Source organism: Corvus cornix, chromosome 3 (genome assembly GCF_000738735.6).
Source record: "Corvus cornix cornix isolate S_Up_H32 chromosome 3, ASM73873v5, whole genome shotgun sequence".
NCBI lineage: Eukaryota > Metazoa > Chordata > Aves > Passeriformes > Corvidae > Corvus > Corvus cornix.
Window position 1 is genome coordinate 54,322,181 of NC_047056.1, and position 20,569 is coordinate 54,342,749.

A 20,569-nucleotide genomic window follows, 5' to 3' on the forward strand; every position below is an offset into this window, starting at 1 on the left:
GCTCTGTTATAGTTATTTGAAACTCTTCAAAGGATACCGTATTTGAGAGAGATGGAGGTGTCGTGCAGTCAACCATATCACAGGGAGACAACCCAAAAGAGACATTTATGAAGGAAAAAACTGCAAGTAAGAAAAGCAGGTTTTCAGAAATCAACATGAAAACAGATTCTGCTATAACCATCCTGAAAGGGACAGATGTTGGCTTTCCACCCTCAGCTCGTCTGGCTTATTCTGTCTCTGAATGCTGAAGCTCACAATGCTTTTTTTCCTCCAATTTCAGAAGTGTCAGACAGGAGACACGGTACCGGTGAAAAAACTTATATGGATCTCTTGTTAGCTAACCGTGGTGTTTTGTTTCACAGTTACATGTCTGCACAAGCCGTCATTGTGTCAGTCATAATTACCACCTATTCAGTGGCTCCTTTCAGGTTTCATCACCTTTGCAGTATTAAGCAGCCAGCTGCAGGAAGCAGTCGGCTGCCCTAGAGCAGCAACCGTCAGCCTCTGGATTCCAGGGTATAATTGCTGCCTGAGTGCAAACAACTCCCTTCTTCCAGCATAAAACACCCAATTCACTCCTTTTTTTTTGTTTGGCAGAGATCAGAGACCCATCAAATGTACTTTTTGCCCAGCATAAGAAGACAGACCCTGTCTTCTCCAGGGACAACCCAGCACAGACAGGATGGGGGACTGTGCAGCTACATGTCTGTGCCACCATGAGCCACACATGAAAATGTGGCCCAGCACTCATAATTGGAAAGTGGTTCCAGCTTGCCTGTAAACTCCTTTTTCTTTCTACTGTGAAACATTTGAGCTTACCTCTAGCATACTCTAACTGCAACATCCTTGATGACCCTCAGATGTGGAAGATTACTCTCCTGAGTAAAAATTTGGAGTACTCCTGTCTAAAATTACTTTTCAAGAGCTATGCTCTGGTGGAAGGGCAGGTAGATAGGTCCTCATCTGGGCCAGACAGGAAGAAAGAAATAGTAATATGAAACCCTAGAAACTGGGAAGCAGTTTCAGAGCATTCCTGTCAGGCTGCTGCATGGTTTCACATGCCAATTGCCTTTCCTGTCTTGCCATCCTGTTTACCGTGTTTTATAAATTCAGCTTTGGCTGCATGACCCAGACCAGCAGGCCTGCCAACAATCATGTTGCATTTTGTTAACTGCTTATGACTTCTGGACAGCGTGCTGCTGTGATTGTCACACTCTTTCACTTAAACATATGGCACCTGGAGACACAAACTACTCCAGCATGCAGCTTTCCATGATAGATTTTTACATACCAGTTGCAGATACTACTTGTGGCTGCTGAGATTGGCGTGGTCCAATCCTAGAAGCAGAGAAAATCCTCTGCTCTGAGAAGTACCTGGCATGCTGGGTTTCTTTGGCTCAATTAGGAAAGCCAAAAATGCTGTCAGACTTTTCTAAATCTGATAGAAATGCTATCAAGCTGGGCTAAGTATGCATATCATGTTGGAGAGACAAGAATGACAATAAAAGCTTGGTGGGAGTAAGAAGTGTTGAGAGGCTATCTGAGGAGAAGAGCTATTTCATTTGTATCAGAAATGAGTAGGAATTTAGAGATGCAAAAGTTCTGCCTGATTAAGGCCTCCACATAGTGAAATTTATAACATATTTGTCAATACAACATACACAAGTGGGAAATTTTCTAGGTGCTTCCTGCATATGAGACTTTCTGAGATAACTTTGAGACCAAGTCACCAAAATAAAAATGTAAAACTGTCAAATATTAAAGCTAATATTCAAATAAGCAAGCAGAAAGCATAAAACCCCCTAAATACCTGCAAACATTCCTCCAAACATGCATGACCCATCTATGTGCTGCAGGAGTTCTCTTAATTTCCTCTCTTCATATAAGTTGATTCTTCCGTAGTTTTGAGTCTGAATCAGAGAAAAAGATTTAAGGGATTTTACATGAGTTTATTGCCACAAAACTCTGAATTGAAAACCAACATAGATATGGCCTGATGAGAAGGAACTGGATAATGATCACTGTCCCCCTTTTGTTGATGAGCCAAAACATGGCACAAATTTGAGAGGGAAAACCTGGAGGAGAAATGGGTTCTAATTTTGTAGGGACATATTGAACTCTTCATATTCACGTATTCTCCACTAGACTTGCTGGATTTGAAAAGATGCAAGACATACAGCAATAAAACTATCCAACTTCACCAATCTCCTTAAAGTAGAAGAGTTAACTACGAATCTTCAAGTAGACTATCTGAGCAGCTGTTACACTTCAGCAACTGCTGCTTTCACTTGCAATAGTGTTTCATACTGCTAAACCGTGTTGTGGTGCTTTGGCACGAGGATCATTAGTTTCAGATCCACTGTAAGCTAGGTCATGGGGAATATCTAAAACTGGCATTTTAAGCTTCTGAAGTGCTGAGATCCATCAGGATGTGTTGTCACAAGGAAAGAATTATGTATGTAAGAAGACACCACTTTTCTTCCTTTTCCTTGGCCTGTTGACGTACCTTCAGTCCTGAAACTCTGTTCTTTCTTCATATTACTTGCTCACTACTGTATGTTTCTCTTGATTTCTTTTAAAAGTGCATTAAAACAAATGTGGTTTAATTTCCTAATGTTATTGTAAAGAACTGTGCCTGTCTAAATTTACCTCTTCACAGTCAGCTTGTCTCCTGCCATTAATCCCATCCAAGTGCAGTGTTACCCTATTGTCCCACTTTGTTCCCAATTTGGTACAAGCTATGAGCTTGTTCATGTGTTATTTCTCTTGTGAAGTTAGTGGACTGGAGTAGAAATTGACTCAGTACATTGATAGAAGTGGAATGGACTGGAAAAGAAGAAATTAGTGAATAACAATTCCTAAGATGCCCAACTGATCTAAGTACATTTCATAGTTGAAGAGCCTCGAGCTAAGTATGGACCAGAATCCCAATTATGAATAAACTGGAATTGTAGGAAAGCTCAAATCAAGACTTTGCTATCTGCTCTTTTCTAGAAATACATCAAATCCACTCAATAAAACAACAAATGCACATAAACCATCTGTAGCTTCTGTCATGGGACAATAGGAAACTGTAACTGAATGATTCTGAGGGTCCTCTTAACTGATAGTTAATCGGGAGAACATGAGATACGCACAAAACGTTTTATTAAGCATTTTTTATTTGCTTTTACCAAGAACACTTTTATGAAGTCCAGTCTGGCTCTTGATGAACAGAAACTGTTTGGAAACAGCTGGTTGTTAGTGAGCCAAACCAAACCTGGACACGGCGTGATGTGACTGTATTTGCTGAAAGCTCACCAGGATGCTATGTCAGACAAATGCGCTCCTACAGTACAGGTGGCAGGAAAGGCTTGGCCATATGGAGAAGCATTGCTGTTGCTATCACTGCCAAAAGCTGTACTAGATGCCCCACAAAACAGAAAGAGGATTTACTACAGTCGAAGGGGCTTGTTAACTCTGTTGGTCATAAGATAATGAAAGCAAAAATGTTTTCCTTCACTAGAAAAAGCAGAAAGAGTGATGTTAGCTCAACAGTGGTCAGTATTAAGTGAATGATGCAGTTATGTAGGCAAGGAGCTATAGGAAGGTCTTATCAGTATTGCAGTCAAGATAAAGCAAGTATTTGCCACTCTGTCCCCTCTATCTTCTCTGGGCATATCAGCAGTGAGATCGTGCCTATTGTCACTCTTACCATGAGTTATGTGATTCTTTCACTTTTGAACTGGGCTCTGGCCTGTGATGCCCTCTGTGTCACTCACAGTTATGCAGTAAGTGAGTGAATTTGTATCTGCAGACACAGCAATGAAGACAGTGACCTGCCAGTTTTTCAATTCTACCCCCAATCAAAGAGGGATTTATTTCCTGATAGGAGTGTAAAATTTAGAGAAAATGGAGTTTAAGGCTTCAGATAGTTGCTGGGCTTCATCCTGTCTAAACTTAACTGCACACCAAAGACAGCCCAGATAGGCAGAGACACCGCAGACATACCTCACACGGTACCACTGCACAGCAGTTAACTTTCATCAAAGGGAGAAAGACCATTTTTAAACCTTTCAGAATATGTGGAGGAACTTTCCTGCTCAGACAAAGCTGTCTAGGAGCTGAAGCAAAGTTGGGATAATCCTCCTCAGAGCCCTTGACTCTGCCATTTCCTTGTGCCCACGCTGGTGCCCTGAGGGGAGGTGGTTTTCCAGGAGCAGGCAAGAATGCCTCACAACCGCTCCATGTACCTGTGAGGAGTTTTCAGACTGACAGATGTAACCAGCTTATTGCTTAGGCCCTGAACTGAGTGTGTTGGCTTAGCCCGAGTCAGCTGCAGTTCTTCCAAAGAAATGTGTTTACTGATGACTTACTTGCTCATGAGCTATGTTGGCATAGGTACAAAAGCTGTGAGCTTTTGTAGCAGTTGCAGCTGTGGCACCTCAAGAGGTCATCTAGACTAAACTACACCTAAACTACTTTGAAAGACATTCATGCAGCCTGTTCTTAAGAGCCACCAGAAGTAAAGATTTCACATCCGCTTCAGCAATTGATTTCTCTGCTAACCTCTCTCTGCTGTTTCCCTAAGGTTTTTTAAAGTGTTTAATCTAAATCCTTAAGCCAATAATAGCCACATGGACAAGATCCAAAAATAGCACTGACAATGGGTGTTAACACCAGTTCAGAAACCTTATGCTCCAGACTGCATACAAACTGTTTGATGGTCACACCACACTGGGCTGGTACCAAGAAGCAGCCTGTAGGCAAAGTTATGCCATGGCTTTCCAGAGGAAGTACAGCTTCCCATGACTCCTGTGTCTGCCTAGAAGTTTGTTGGGTAAGAGCATGGACAGAAAAACTTATTTCCCTCCAGCAATCCACACAGGAAGATCAGGATTGTGTTGCAGCCTGAGGCAATGACAAAGGGATGTCTTGGGCATGCTTTGAGCCTGCACCAAATAGCAGAAGGAAAAGACCTTTTTTGCCTGGAAGGCGGGTTGCTCTGAGGGGAATAGTCCCGAGGTGGGAATGTTGCTTCTGGTGATTGAATTAGTTCTCCTAGAGCTCATTCGAATGTCTCCACAAGGCACTGTGTATGATCATATGGATGGAGAGGTTTAGCCACGCCAGTGTTTTCTGAATCATCAACCAGCCCAGTGGTTTAATGTAAGGAAACTAATTTCCTTGCTAGACATAAACACAACCCAAATCTGGTCAGAATTAACTAGGTGAAGCCTGAGCTCTTTTCTTCACCTCCATGGCATTTTTCTGCATTTCCCATAGAACGACTCAAGTGCAGTTCCTCTCCCAAGCATTTCTGGGCTGGCAGTCATGCAAGAGACTTTCCAGTGCTTTGCAAAGCCTCCCTCTTCCGTCTATTTGGGAATATAAGGAAAACAGGCTGCCTCAAAATAGACTTCTGCTTTCCACTCTGACCAAAACCACTACCTGTTGGAAAGATGGCATTTCCCCCGCCCAGCCTAAGAATGGCTTTCTGAGAACTCTGCTTTTTCAGTGATTTGGATTCAGCTGGGCTGAAGCACAGCACAGGGACAATATTTAATTCTTCCTTGCTATTTTCTCGAGCTTTGATTCACTGCAATGTAATTTGGGAAGCTTAATCTAGTTTCATCAGCCATGACTGGAGCTAGAAAACAGGGCAAGTTATCAGAAGATACAGCAGGGAGATAACTAAAGGAAGTTTCATTTGGCACAAATTATCAGGAAATCCTCCCAAAATCAAGCTGTCAAGGAAATGATGGAAGTACATGATTTCACTAAAAATGAACCCACACATATACCACAACACACACAAACACAAATACACGTCCCCTTTCCATCCTCTGGAAGTCAGTTTGCTTTTTTCGGGGGCCACTACAACTATTTTAATGTATCCTGGCTCCAGTCCAATCCTCTGCAATTGCTGGCAGACATTTTATATCATCCCTGTCATAAGTTTCACTGTCACAGCAGTTTGTGCTTTGATTTTTACTATGCCCAGAACCAAACTCAGCTGTGTGGGACAGTTCAGGTTCTGCAGGTCTAAGTGCAGCAGCTGGAACATCTGACCCAAACAGGTCTTTATCATTTACTCCCTGTGCCATGGGAGTGTCTGGCAGCTGCCTCTGGAGGAGGGCTGTGCTCCCCAAGGGCAGTTTGTGCTGCCAGAAACTTCTGCAACAAAAGCAAAGGCAGCTCACGCCTGGGGACCAAAAGCAGTGTAACTCGGGGAAATTGGGGTGCAAGGTGGCAATTCTCAGTAATAAGTCTGCAACAGGATTGCCTGTAGGCATTGAAACTGCCTAATGTTTTTCCAGCCCTCAGAGAGCTGAATGCCACCAGTCCTCCCCACAGAAGTCAAGGGCACCTTGTAGGAGGTGTGTTGTGGGGATCAGGCCCCACAGGCTCTGACTCCATCTCCAGTTTGTCTGCAGGTGTATAACTTCTGGCACACCTCAGTGCACCTAATTGTTGTCACTATTAGAGCACAAGGACAAATTGCTGACAAAGAGGGCTGCATAAAAATGCACTTGGGTGCAATAGCTGTGGCAGTATTTCAAACAGCTTCCTATTGTACATCTCCAAGAGAGATGCAAGCACGTGTGCTTTATAATTGTGCAACCATATCGCTGAATATGGATAGCACTTACAAGTGCTGTGTAACGTGTTGACAACTCTGCACACATAAATATGTATTGTTTTTCAGGCACAACCCAGGCAAAGAGAAAAAATGAGTTTTTACTTTAATTTCTTCTGCAATGTCTGAGCTAACTGCTACAAGACTTACAAAGAAAAGTGGGAGTCCTAATGACTTAACAAGCAATTCAAGACAAAGCACCTCAGATCTCTAAGTTCAGCTCCCTAAAATTTTTTTATCTATGGCTCAGATCCTATCAGTTATTCCTTTTTATTATCATTATTATTATTTTTATTTTTTTGTACAGCTATTAGCTCTTGAACTCCCTAGTTTGTTCTCTACCTCTTTTGGGTGACTTTTCAAAATTCAGATCATTCTGCAGTAAAAGCTTTAACTGTCCTTTATACCAAGATATCTCTTTCTTTTTGACATCAAGACTTTTCTCTTTGATAACTTCAAATGTTTCTCCCTCTCTACAGTGAGTACTTAATTCTCACCAATGGTTTTGCTTTTCTATCAAACATAGCAGTAACACCCTGAATGTTGTTAATCTGCTATGGCCATTGAGTGCTTTCTTTGCTTTTTTTTTTAAACTTCCTACTGTATTTATATAAAAACTACCATTATTTGTTCAACATTGTTGTGGGGGTTTTTGTTTTTCCTAATTATGTAAAAATACCCTTGCATTTTAAACTCAATTAAATCTTCCTTTATGTGTTAGCAGAGCTGCACAACAGAGGTTTTCATCCTGTGCACTGCTTTCGCTGACTGTGAAACAAATAAAAGCCAAGCTTTTGCATTTCATAACCTTGAAGTTCTCTGAGTAGTTTCACCTCCAGGGCTGGGTAACTGAATGTTTTCAAGCAGCTTAGAGAGAAAAATGGGGAGGAGGGAGGAGAAGGCAGCAGTAAACAAGAATATGATTTCAGATTTTCATGAGTTAGACTAAACTGAATAGCAGCAGAAGAAGCACAGAGAGACTGTATATACATGATGGAATGGTTTTATAATTTAAAATACATATTGTATTAGACTTTCAGCATAAAGGGCTAATGTGTTTCTCATAACATCCCACATTTTGTTATTACTTTTCACCCCATACCAGCACAAATGGTATTTGAGTGCTGACAGGCTGAAGGGAACCTGCAGAGACCATGTTATCTGTTGCTGGGGCATAGCTGCAGATGTGGTGTGTGGCAACCATGCTCATAGTTCTCTGCATTGCTACACAGCAATTTCAGGACAGACCTGGGAGTTTTACTGGAAAAGCAAATGCACTAGAGTGGAGGTAGTGACTCATGAGTGGTTATGAGCTGTGCAGCACTGCTAGGATCATGGGGCAGGCAGAATGTAATTGCTCACACTAAATCATCCCTGCCCCCTCTACACACTCAGGGCCTTTTTATTACCACAAATGATCAAACCTCCCTCGTTTTCAAAAATATTTGCAGTCCTCTAAGTTCATTGACTTTTCTCACTGCCCTGATTCACTTGCTCTATCAGTACCAAGTAAAAAAAGGTCTATCCCATCTAGAATTACCAGTACTGCTTTCTCTACTGGGCAAGTTTACCTGAAAGGCTGTTCATTCAACAGTTGACCTTGTCTGACCTTGGCTAGCTTGTGCTGGGATACAATTGCAGAAAAGTGCACAGAGAAGTTAATAAGAGACAGCTTTTCAGAAAAAATTGGGAGTTATTTACACCCACTATACAAAAACTCCAGCCCAGACATACAGAAACCCCTTGATTTGATATGAGACACATTGCTGCATTTATAGAAGAAAGTCTGGGGATTAAAAAAAAATTTAAAATCAGACTTTATTATATAATGAAGCCACGATGTTCTTTAGATATGCCATGTGTTAGGTGTTTCATGGAATGTAGGTATTCCTGGTGGGACAACAGCTGTGAGATACTGCTTCCAAAGCTGGAATAAACTCCTAACATGCCTGCGGTATTTATTGTCTGTGTTAAACAAAACCTCTTGACACTCATCATTTGAAATAATTCCTTTAGATTACAAATCAATTGTTAATGCATGTCTCCATATACTGAAGTTGGTTGAGTGTGGATGCATATTATTAATCTTGATTCGACAAAAACCACATTTTTTTTCCCTCCTTTATTATGTTCCTACAGCATAGTGCAGTTGCAGATGTAATATGCAAAACATCAGTTTGCAAGCAGAAACTTGAAGCTGCACAAGGGCATGGAGATCTATCTATGATTTTCAAAAAAAAGCTTACTCTGCAAAAAGTTTGGGAAGAAAGTGTGGACACTAGCAGGATGAACAGTTCCTTATCCACTGCAATTTCAAATCCAGTGAAATGTACCCTGTGTAGTCCAGAGTTCTCCCCCTATTCTTCTCTAGCACATTTATGCACATGCATGAGCATGATTACATTAATTTACAGCTCCGGAACAAGAAGGCATTCTGAGGTTTTCAAGATTTGCCTGGTGTGCTGTGGCCGGTCTCCTCTTTTCTTCATGGGTTCAGCATGTCAAGACAATGAGAGACACAAGGAATAGATTTGATAGTTGGAACTTACATGCAAAAACATGGCTTCTCATTTAACTGACTTGGAACATGATATCTGCTCACAGGTAGGATGGGCCAATCTCCCTCACAAAAGACATCATAATTGTTTTTCTTTTTTAAGTGCCATAGACCATGAATTTTGACAGGAGGAAGAATGAGATTTGGGGACCAGTCTTATTTTCACTAATGACCTTGAGACAAAAAGTTAAGGTGTGCTAATGTATTTTGTTGCTGGTATGAGGCTGAGGGGCATTGTGAACACAGATAAGGTTTAGAAAATAGCACAGAAGAACCTGAAGACTTTGGTGGTCTGGCAGAAGGAAACAGGGTGCCATTTAGAGTGCAAAAAGTAACACAGAAAATTTATTATATTGGAGTTTTTTGGTTACAAATGACATGGGAAGAAAAACTTCTGTGCATTAGATGTTAACTGCACACAGTTACTACGTGATGTGATTTCTGATAAGGAAGTGAAAGGTATCAAGCACATTGTGTCTGCTTTGCATGAATCTGAATCTAAACCAGAGTTAGAACATATATTTTTTAGTATGATAAGACTTGTAAGGACCAGTTTGTGGGAAGAACCTAGCTGGCTATGTACTGGATCAATTTGTGAAGTGCTTTACATAGTGGCCCCATCCATTACTTCAAGAAATGGGCTCAGTGAGGATAAAGGCCCTTTCCACACCTTTTTTCCTTAATGGTACTGACCTCATCTTTGATCAGGGTTCTTGGCTAGGTTCCTAATTTGTTGATTAGCTGGGATGTCCTTTTGAAAAAACGAGTACCATTTGATTATACCAGCTGTGGCAAAACTACTCTTTCTGCACAATTTAGAAGTAGATGTACACTTTTCACAACTAGGATGGACTTTATAATCATTTTCGTGGGGTCTAGTTGGAGGGCCCAACTAGTTGGAGGACACTAGAGGTGTCCTCCAAAGCTCAATACTGTTCAAGTACTGGGCCCACTAAGTTATTCATCAATGACTTGGGTGAAGGCACAGAGTGCCTGCTCACCAAGTTTGCTGATGACACAAAGCTGTGAGGAGTGGCTGATACCCCAGAGTGCTGTGCAGCCCTTCAGAAGGACCTTGACAGGCTGAAAAGAGGCAGAGAACTCTCTGAAGTTCAACAAAGGCCAACGCAGGGTCCTGCCCTGGGGAAGAATAACCCCAGGCACCAGCACAGGCTGGGGGTGACCTGCTGGGAAGCAGCTCTGCAGAGAAGGACCTGGGGGTCCTGGTGGACACCAAGCTGTCCATGAGCCAGCAGTGTGTCCTGGTGGCCAAGAAAGCCAATGGTATTCTGGGGTGCATTAGGAAGAGCATTGCCAGCAGGCTGAGGGAGGTGATCCTGTCCCTCTGCTCAGCCCTGGTGAGGCCTCATTTGGATAGCTGTGTCCAGTTCTGGGCTCCTCAGGATGTAGACCTCCTGGAGTGCTCCAGTGGAGGTTAATGAAGATGACTAAGGGACTAGAGCACCTCTCTTACATGGAAAGGCTGTGGGAACTTGGCCTGTTCAGGCTTGAGAAAAGACAGCTGAGAGGGGACCACATCACTGTCTATGAGTATCTGAAGGGAGGGTGCCAAGAGGAGGGGTCCAGGCTCTTCTTGGTGGTGCCAAGCAATAGGACAAGAGGTAATGGGCAGAAAATGATGCACAGAAAGTTCCACCTGAATGTGAGGAAGAACTTCTTCTCTGTGCAGTGACTGTGCACTGGAACAGACTGTTCAGAGGGGGTTGTGGAGTCTTCCCCACTGGAGATCCTCAAGAATTGTCTGGACACAATCCTGTGCCATGTGCTTTAGAATGACCCTGCTTAAGCTGGGAGGTTGGACCAGACGACCCACTGTGGTGCCTTCCAACCTTATCCATTCTGCAATTCCTTGACTCTGTGATTCTGTGACTTGGCAGTCTGCTGCCCTGTGTCCAGACCACCCCCTCCCACAGGCTGCTCTGGCTGGCCCCTGCTCCTTCCAGTGCAGTGGGCCTCTCTCCACTGCCCTGTCTCCAGCCAAGCACAGCCCAGCAGGAAGGGTTTTGGCTATGAAAAACTCAGGTTGCTCTGTCACAGCCCTTCAACTCCAGGACTGACTTTAACATAACTGGGATGAGAGCAAGCTTCAGAGGCAAATAGCAAATATAGTGCTAAATATTCTTCCTATACTAAAGCCAGAGAGTCTGTCCTGAAACCAATGTCCAGCACCTATCTACTGAAGGAAGAAGAAGAAAAAGGAAGGCCCTGTCACTAAGCCATACTTCTATAAAATGCTGTGATACAGCAGCAATGACCTAAGACAGGCTAAATGGATACCTGTCCTTGAATGGTGGGTATTATGTATGACATGTTAAATGCAAAGCACGGTGGTACCCCTGTAAAGGTAAGAGTAGGAAGGATGATTATTATCTTCAAACCATTTAATATGTATTTAGTGAACAGTGATTAAAAAGGCTGCCCATTCAGTAATGAGATTCAGACTCCCTTAGTTGATATATAGCAGATAACATTGAAAGAGATCTTCTTCAGTTCAATGCCATTTTATATTTTATTTGTAGTAAGTTAAATAAAGTTTTCTCTGAGCATTCATACGCAATAAATAAATTGGTTTGTTTGAATTTGCTTGTAAATTTTCATTGAAGAGGAAACTGGGCTTGCAGGGTTTGTTGGAAGTGATGGAGTTTTTTAAGACACATGCCTGTAAACCTTTACATCATGACCTACTACGGTGTTGTGGTCTCAAGGTACCTCCCTGGCAGAAAGAAAAACCCAATCTTGACATATTTTAGTTCTAGCAGAAAGTGCATTAGGAAGAATGAATTCTCAGACTTTGTAAGAACACAGAGCATGTAGCAGGAATAAAAAAACAACCAAACAAAAGGAAAGAATAACACAAGAGTTTTCTATGTAATCCCTGCTTATTTGCAGGCTGAATATTTATGCTTAGTTTTTCTCTTCCTGCACATATGAATGATGAATTTAACATGCACAAAAGCAAAGGTGATTGTGAGTACTCCATGCTAATGGCTATTATTCATGTGCAGATGGCAGCTGTAAAATATAGAAGTGATCTTAATATTGCCTCACTTTTCCCAACTCCAACTCCAACTTCACTCACTTGCTCTCTGTCTGCAGTACACAAGCTGCAGTTTATCAAATGGTCCTCCACTATCTGAAGGAAAGCTATGAATTTGCTGGAGTGTGAAGGGGTGCCAGAGACATTTTCTTTTCACATAATTGTAGAACGATGATGCAATTCAGCTAAACAACTGGGTTTTTTTTAAAACTGTCTTGTTTTGCTCATCCTGTGCAGTGATTGCCCAAAGATGCCACTTACTCTGAGCAGGCTGTGTCCTGGGACCTCAGAGCAGGCTAGTCCCAGCAGCTGATGTGACCTTGGACACAATGATGGAATACAAAGAGTGACTAGTCCCGCTGCTGTGCCTGTTGTTAGTGTCCTGACAGCACATGGGATGAAAAAAACAGACAGTTTAATGGAGCTGGATGAGAGCTTCAGCTGTCTGGGAAGCAGAGGAAGGAGGCCATATATATCAAAAACCAGGCTTGGGACTAGAGTAGAAGGGAAACGTGCACAAGTGAGTCTGCACCCATCTGAAGCAATGTTACTCCTTTCTTGGCCTTCCTCTTTTTAGCAGATACCTGTGAAGCTCCCTGGCACCCCTATATGCCATCCTTCTGTCCCACACCATCCTCACAAAGGGACAGCATCCTACTGCTCCCAGGCAATCCACTAGCTCCAGGGATGGAGGCTGTGTAGGAATATTGCTTTTTTAATATGGTGCCAGAGATGGAAATTCACTTCCTCTCCTCCCCTCACCTCTCCTCTCTAAAAAACTGTACACTGAAAATAAATTAAATTAAAAGGAACACGAAGACTGAGAAAAATCAGTTACTCCAAATTAGCAAATATGGTTCTGAAGGTACTTAAACCTTAGATCAGCCTCTTTCAGTGTATGCTTTCCAAGCTGTTTTCACTTATGTCATGACAAGGAATCTAAAACTGACACCTTTGCAGCAGAAAAGGGTTTAGTGAAGCCACAGTTATCTTTACATTCTTGCTGACAGTGAATCATTTCATTCAGCCAGCTGAAATCCTCAAATTCTGTAAAAGGAACTTTTCTTGTGCTTCAGACAAGGGAAAAAATGTCAGGCTGTTGTTGTTTCAGGGACAAAATTTTAACTGGGTGAGCTGCTACAAATTTGTCTAAAATCCTGCTGATCCGGTCCTTAGTTCTTCCCAGAAACGAAAATCAAATATAACCTTTCCACCCCTTCCCGAGGTTTAAAATTATTCTGTTAATATTTTTAGCATGAATTTTTGATTTCTTCCTGTTTCCAGAAAAGCAGGCAGAGTTGATGAATTTCTCCAAGTCCTGTGGAAAAAGCTGTCAGGGATTAAGTCTTGTGTCTCATATTGTCTGGAATTACAGGTACTCAGTGATCTCACAGCCCCATGCGCTAAATGCTATGAAGACACAACAGAGACTGCTAAGGAGAGCTCATCTTCTCCACCTCACGAGCTGTGACTTCCTTACTCACAAGATACTATAAAAGGACTTCTCATATAAATAATGCATCATCCTTAACTGAAATATAATCAGCAGAAATTAATTTGAATATTAATGCATGAGACGTGTATGTTCATCTCTATTAGCTGTCTACAGCTGTCCCATTTTGCTGAGATCTCTGGCCCATACATTCCCTTGCAGAACAGATTGGGAGGGCCATCAGGGGTGTATTACTGTGGTCAAACTAGTCTTAATTACAATACATCCACAACCCCTGAGCAGTTCTACTGGAGAACATCGAATCTGGATACTGTCTTCCATCCCTCCCTCAGCACCTGCACTGTTTACACACACTTTCTGTCTTTGACAAAATCCATTCCAGGCTGAGGGGATTCACCCAGGTCACCACCACTACAGAAGAAATATGGGGGTCACTTTGTGTGATGTTGGCTGAATGAATGATGGGTCCAACTGTGCTTCTATGACTGTCCTTACACCAAAAATAACCCCTCCCTATGCTGCTGAAAGGCAGCTCCTCCTGGGAGGCTGACCTTCATTTTTTAGAGGACATTATTCTATCTGCAGCTGAATTTATATAAAAGCTATGGACAGAATAGAACAAAACAGCTGAAAATAAAGATTCTGTTTTTAATATGGGTGTATGAATATCTCCTCCACAGATTTGTACAGCATCAGCCTTGAGTGGAAAAATCACCATGCTAGACATTTTGTGTAAACTGCCCAATCTTTTGCTCTCACATTCCTCACACAATCATACAGCCTATTACCTCCCCAAGGCCATAACTGTGATGCAGCTGGACAGAATATCCTGAACAATGAAATGAAAACCCTACAATAAAAAACAAAGCTAGGGTTTGGGATTCGTGACAATATATCTGAGGCAGAGTCATTCAACCTGTGGTTGTAATTATTCTCTGAAAAAGCAGCACAAATTCAGTCATTCAGAAGGAAAGTCTTACAGAGCTCTAGCATTGCTATAAAAAGAACCAAACAGTGTTGCCTCTGACACATAAAAATATCTACTTGTACAAAAAAAGAGGTGACCCCACCACTGTAGATTGATTGTGTAAAAACAGCTATCACCGCTGCTGGCTAAATGCAGAAATAATACTCAGCTCCTGAAAGAAAAGGTTTTGCTGTGTTAAGTTTAACATGCTACTGTGAGAGATACTTTCTAATGATGCTGAATAAGTTGAGAACACAAATCTCACTTAATGTGAGGCTAGAGGTAAACCTAAGCTGCGGTTCACAGCCTGAGTCAATATTCTTCCTCTGTCTTCCCAGTCTTCCTAAATAAGCAAAGGCAGGGACTATAAAAAACATATGGGATGCCAACCAGGACATAATCAGCAAAACATGGGACATTCTGAGCATACAAGGCAGATGATCACTCAGAAAGATGTTGATGTCCTTATGCCTATTCATTTATCTACTTGAATCAAAGGAATGGAGGAGGAGGGGGAATGGGTATTAGTAAGCGGGGAGGGAGTCTAGGCATGATTAACAATAGGTGTGAGACAGGAAGAACTAGATTAAACTGATCCATATGCAAATTATCTGAGTCTGATTGAATCAAACCATGCACAGTTTAATGAGTATGGTAAGATGCCTTTATCTCTGCTTGGATGTGTACCGAAAAGAAGGACTGCTCCAAGATAAAACACAGTTTAATAAGGAGGTTTTTCATCACGGGGTCGATCTGCATTTGCATTTCTCTCTCTGAGCCACACAGCTTTCCTCAATGTCCATTCCTTTTCAAGAGATTAGCTGGGTATGTATTGTTAACACACACCTTAGGGCATTGCATACTTAACAAGTGCATGAGTTTTAGCTTGGTCCTTCATGACCTGGATAAAACATCTCAGAATGAAGACTAAGTGGAAAAGTCTTATTTTTTTTGCTTATCTACTGAGCATTCTTTGACCTTCTGTTATTTCGAAGCTTTGTAAAATCTTTTCAGTATTCATACACTGATACAGAGAGAGAACATAGCTTGGGTACTTACAGCATCATGGGCTAGACTCAGAATGGCATCACGCCTGCGAGAGGGTGATAACTCCAGCTTCTGTGGAGTTAATCTGATTTTATGGCACTGTAGCTGAGGTCTAGCCCTCTGTTTCTAAACTATGTGTTGGTTTCTTCCAAGTGGCTGCCTTTGAACACTGAACAAGGTAGCTAGGCACTGTCTCAGCCTCACCTGTTGTATGCTCTGCTTACTGTTACAGGTGCAAATGAAATAAAACAGAGGCAACCTTCTGCTTGTGCAAGTAAGACAGGGAAATCTCCAAGGCTCTCAGGTTGATCATAGCAAAGAGAGCTGACAGACGCCTATGCTCAGGCTCCAGCAGAAGTGGCATGTAGTAAGCACTGGTATTCTCATCCAGCTATGATTAAAGCTGTGGTTAGCAAAAGCCTTAAATCAGACTATACCTTATTTTTACTTTAAGGCATAATAAGCAGTGCAAGTTCCTCCACTTGAGATCTAACCTCACTGGGACATTTTTTAGTGGCCATCTATGGATACTGTGTTCTTCCTCACTCAGGGCAAAGTTTTCCTGTTTAAGTACTGTGTTTTTCTCTAAAGCCTGTGTACACAGTAACACACTACATACTGCAAATAGAAAGTGCTTCAATCTCAAAGTGCTGATGCTGCATAGTTACTCTCCAGCTAATACAGGCAAATAAATACCAGTGGTCATCCAAATGCTTTCCTGAAGAAGTCCCTTTTCACAGCACCTATAGTTTGCCTGTGCAACAAGGAACTCTTGAACTAGGCTGGTTAACAGTCTACCTACTCATCCTCAGCTTCAAGTGATCACCTTCATCCTTATATCATGAAGATGAGAAATTTCAATAGAAACAAGGCACTTGAACAAAATCTTTTCCATTGATTTCAACAGAAACAATCACAGGCCTAAATGCTTTGCAGATTGGGAATCCAAACCTGTAATTGCACATTCCATCATTATTAATATCATACTTCTTTTCCATCCCTGGCCTGCTTCATGACTTTAGAAATTTCTGGTTTTATATTCCTTTGAATACAAGTTATGCTTACATCATATATTTAAATTACTTTGAGTTTCACTTCTGTATCTTTTAGCGTTCTTGACTCTATGCTGATGTGTCTTCAGCTTTGAATTTCATCTTTAATTCTGGCTCAGCAACTACCAAGTCCTTTCTTATCTTATAGTTTTTCCCTGTATACATTCCTTTACAGTTAATGCTACAGCCACACCATTTTTCCTCACAGACTATGGGTCCCACCGCAGTAGAAGGCTGAATCTTTTAAACCCATTCCCAAAACACGGTTGTGCCAACAATTAGAAGAGTCCTACTTCTGTCCTAGCTTACTGTTATTTATTATCATCTAAGGTATCACAATGCTGATGGTTCAGGAGCAGTCAGGATAACAGAACAACTCAGTTGCTGGTGGCAGCGAACTTACATGCCCCTGTGCCTTGTGAGAATATGCACTCCCAGGGCTGGGTGTGAAGGAGGTAGTTTGGAAGCTGGCACACACCTCCTTACCTCTTGGCATGGTCTAACGTGCAATAGAATCACAGAATCATTTAGGTTGGAAAAGACTTATAAGACTGAGTCCAACCATTAACCCAGCCCTGTCCATGTCCCTAACCATGTCCCTAAGCACCACATCTACATGTCTTTTAAATACCTTCAGGGACGGTGACTCACCTTACTCCACTGGGCAGTCTGTTCCAATGTTGACAACCCATTCCATGAAGAGACTTTTCCTAATATCCAACCTAAACCCACCCTGGGATAACTTGAGGCCACTACCTCTTGTCCTGTCAGTTGTGATGTGGGAGAAGAGGATGACACCAGTTTTAAACAACCTCTTTTCAAGTAGTTGTAAAGAGTAATAAGACCTCCCTTTCTCCATGCTAAACAACCCAAGAGGGATGGATGCTAAACAAACACAGGACAAAAATACACTGCTTGTGCCAAAATGTTTATTTCTTGAAATACAAGTAAATATGGACAGATGAGAGATGCAAAGGGTTAATGGGGGAACATCCACTGAGTTTAACTTAAGAGAGCTAACTGTACTGTGTGCTATCTGCCAACGTGCTAATAACAGCTGCATCAATAGACCTTGCTGTCAGGCTCCTGTGGGGGCAGTTCAGAGAATTCCTAATTATCCCTCAAAGGACCCTGTCTGTCATTATGGATTAAACAGAGAAATCAGATTGCTAACATGGTGAATTGAAGTTGGATGCTTAAAATTAAGTGATGCGAATGTTGCCTTTCCTCCACTCCCACTTCCCACCTTCTACCTGATGATGGACATGACTATAGGCAACAGTGTCAAAGGGCTGCTAAGCTTCATATGAAGGGAAGAATTTTTAAGGTCAGATTTGAAGACAGAGAAGAATGCAATTTTGTGACTGTGGCAGGGAGTTTAAGTGAAATCACAGAGATGGGTGTTGAGAAGTGTAGTGAGTGGTTGATGGAGGCTGGCACCACCACAGCTATCCAAGGCATGATATGGAGTGGCTGTACGTTTTTAGGCCTACATCTCAGGCACAGTTCCAACCCTCCTTTGATTAGGTGCTGTCAGATGTCTCTTGGAAGTCTCTGCTCTTCTTGGGCTAAATCTGGATTGGTATTAAAACATGAGTTCACACTGGCATCCTTTCTCAGGTGCCTGTTACAAGGAACAAATTCATCATCTTGCAGTGAACTGCTTGGGGTGAGATTCTGACCACTTTGTAAGTCTAGTACACCTTTGGTTTCAGTGACCTCAGGATTCAATGATTCGGTTCTAAACATTTTCATCTTCTTATGTAGGTGGCCATCCCTGTTCCAGTGGTGGTCTGGTATTTCCCTTCCCTCACAGGTGGGAAGGATGTGTCTGTCTGATTTCAGATTCTTAGCATCTGTTAAACATGACAGTTAAACTCCTTACAGTCCTTTCAGCTGTCCAGTTTATGTTTTCCTTTTATAACCGGAGGAGCTGCCATTCACAATTATTCCAGACCTGGTGTGAATATTTAAAACCTTCATAACTTTTTGAGTGCAGGTTGTGGAATAGGTCTAGGATGAGTAAGGACTTGTACTCTGCCCATGAATTCATGGTGGGAAGCAAAGCTGTCAAAAACATGTGCTATTAATGCCACCAGAGTGTGCTTCCACTTTATTTGTGTAATTTTATACTGACACCTTAGTCCCCTGTCATTTGTACTTTGCCCCTAGGATCAACACTGGATTCTGTATTGAAAATTGAGAGCAAGTATTTATTGTAGGCTTTGAGCCATATCTAAATGATGTTTGATCTCAATGCCATTATCATAGCATAGCTGTCTCTTTCTTCTTTCCAATTCTCTTTCATTCATAAGGCTGAAAGACCTTTTAATCTTTATGCAATTTCCTCGGCAAGGTCTAAATCACCTTGATATTTGGCAACATTGATTCTGCTTTTCCCTTCTTGATTGCTCAATCTTAGGGAATTTCCTGAATAATAAAAATTATGTCCATATATGCAAACGTGGTCATAAGGTCTCTTTTGGCACCTTTTCTCTATTTATTATATCTAATTTATAGAGGATTTGTATTAGTCCAAATGTGTTCTTTAGAAGGCCCGATCCAATTTCTGTTTAAGTCTATGGCACTTTCATGATAGATCTTAATGGTCATGGGATTTAGCCCAAAGCCTGGTGTATTTAAGTCAGTTTTAATCTGATGGGCCTGTAATAAAACCAGTGACTTTGATCTTCTTTTCTGGGAGTTCAACTGAATCAGAGACTTTAATTTTTATTTTTTAACCTCAAGTAACTGCATGTTAGCTGGGTGACTGTGAGGACAGTCCTGCACAAGTAGTTCTTTTTGTTCAGAACAGTGCAAAAGACTTTGGATTAAGAAGGAAACTATTTTCATTAGAGGCCAAACTGGGGATACATTACATAGAACCTTTACTATAGAAATAATTATCTATTTCTATTAAGGCCTAGTAATTATATGCATGTGTGTATGTATATGTGTGTGTATATATATGTATATTTCCATATACATACAGGAGCTGTATTTATGAATTAAGTTCAATGTTTTTTTTCCTAACAAGACACTAAAACAGCACTTGCCCTCTTCACCATTACTGGACTTTTTCTTGGGCAGAATCTTGGTGTCTTTTATAATCTGGGCTTCTCAAATAGCAGTTGTGATGAAATTTTTTCCTGATATGCTCTTCTATCCAGTAGGAATTGACTGTAGGTCACCAAACTGTTACCAAGTAGTAACAACTTACAGATGCTGTCAAGATTGGCTTGATATGAACCGGTGAGCTAGAGGTGAGGGAATAATTTACTAACCATTCTTTTGTGCCACATATTCCCCAGCACTGACAATTTAACAGAATTGCCAGAATGCTCACCTATTACAATCACAAATCAGATGGCCAACAACCTTAGTGTTTTAATCTTAATCTGCCTTTGTTTCTCCCCTTGTTTTCTCTTTCCCCTCTGCCCCTAACACATACAAACACAGAGACTTTCCGCTTTTATAAATACAATGGATGTTGTTGTCAGTTCAGATAAGAGCAAATGCCAGATAGGATAGCAATATTTTCAGTCCTGGCAAATGCAATCATAAGTTCAGTTTATTAATATTGCAACAGTTGCACTAAATGAGATCACTTGGATAACAAAACATTTATCAACAAAACGCTGCCACCTACTGAAGTTTTGCAAACAGCCCAGATGATTGGATAAGATCACAAATTCGCTCTGTCACAAGCTTATGGTCTTTGCTGAAATCATTCTGAGGGAAAAAAAAGCAAGAATGATAACCAGCAGAACAAGACAAGACATCTCTTTCATGCAGACTGTTCAAGAAGTGTCAGGG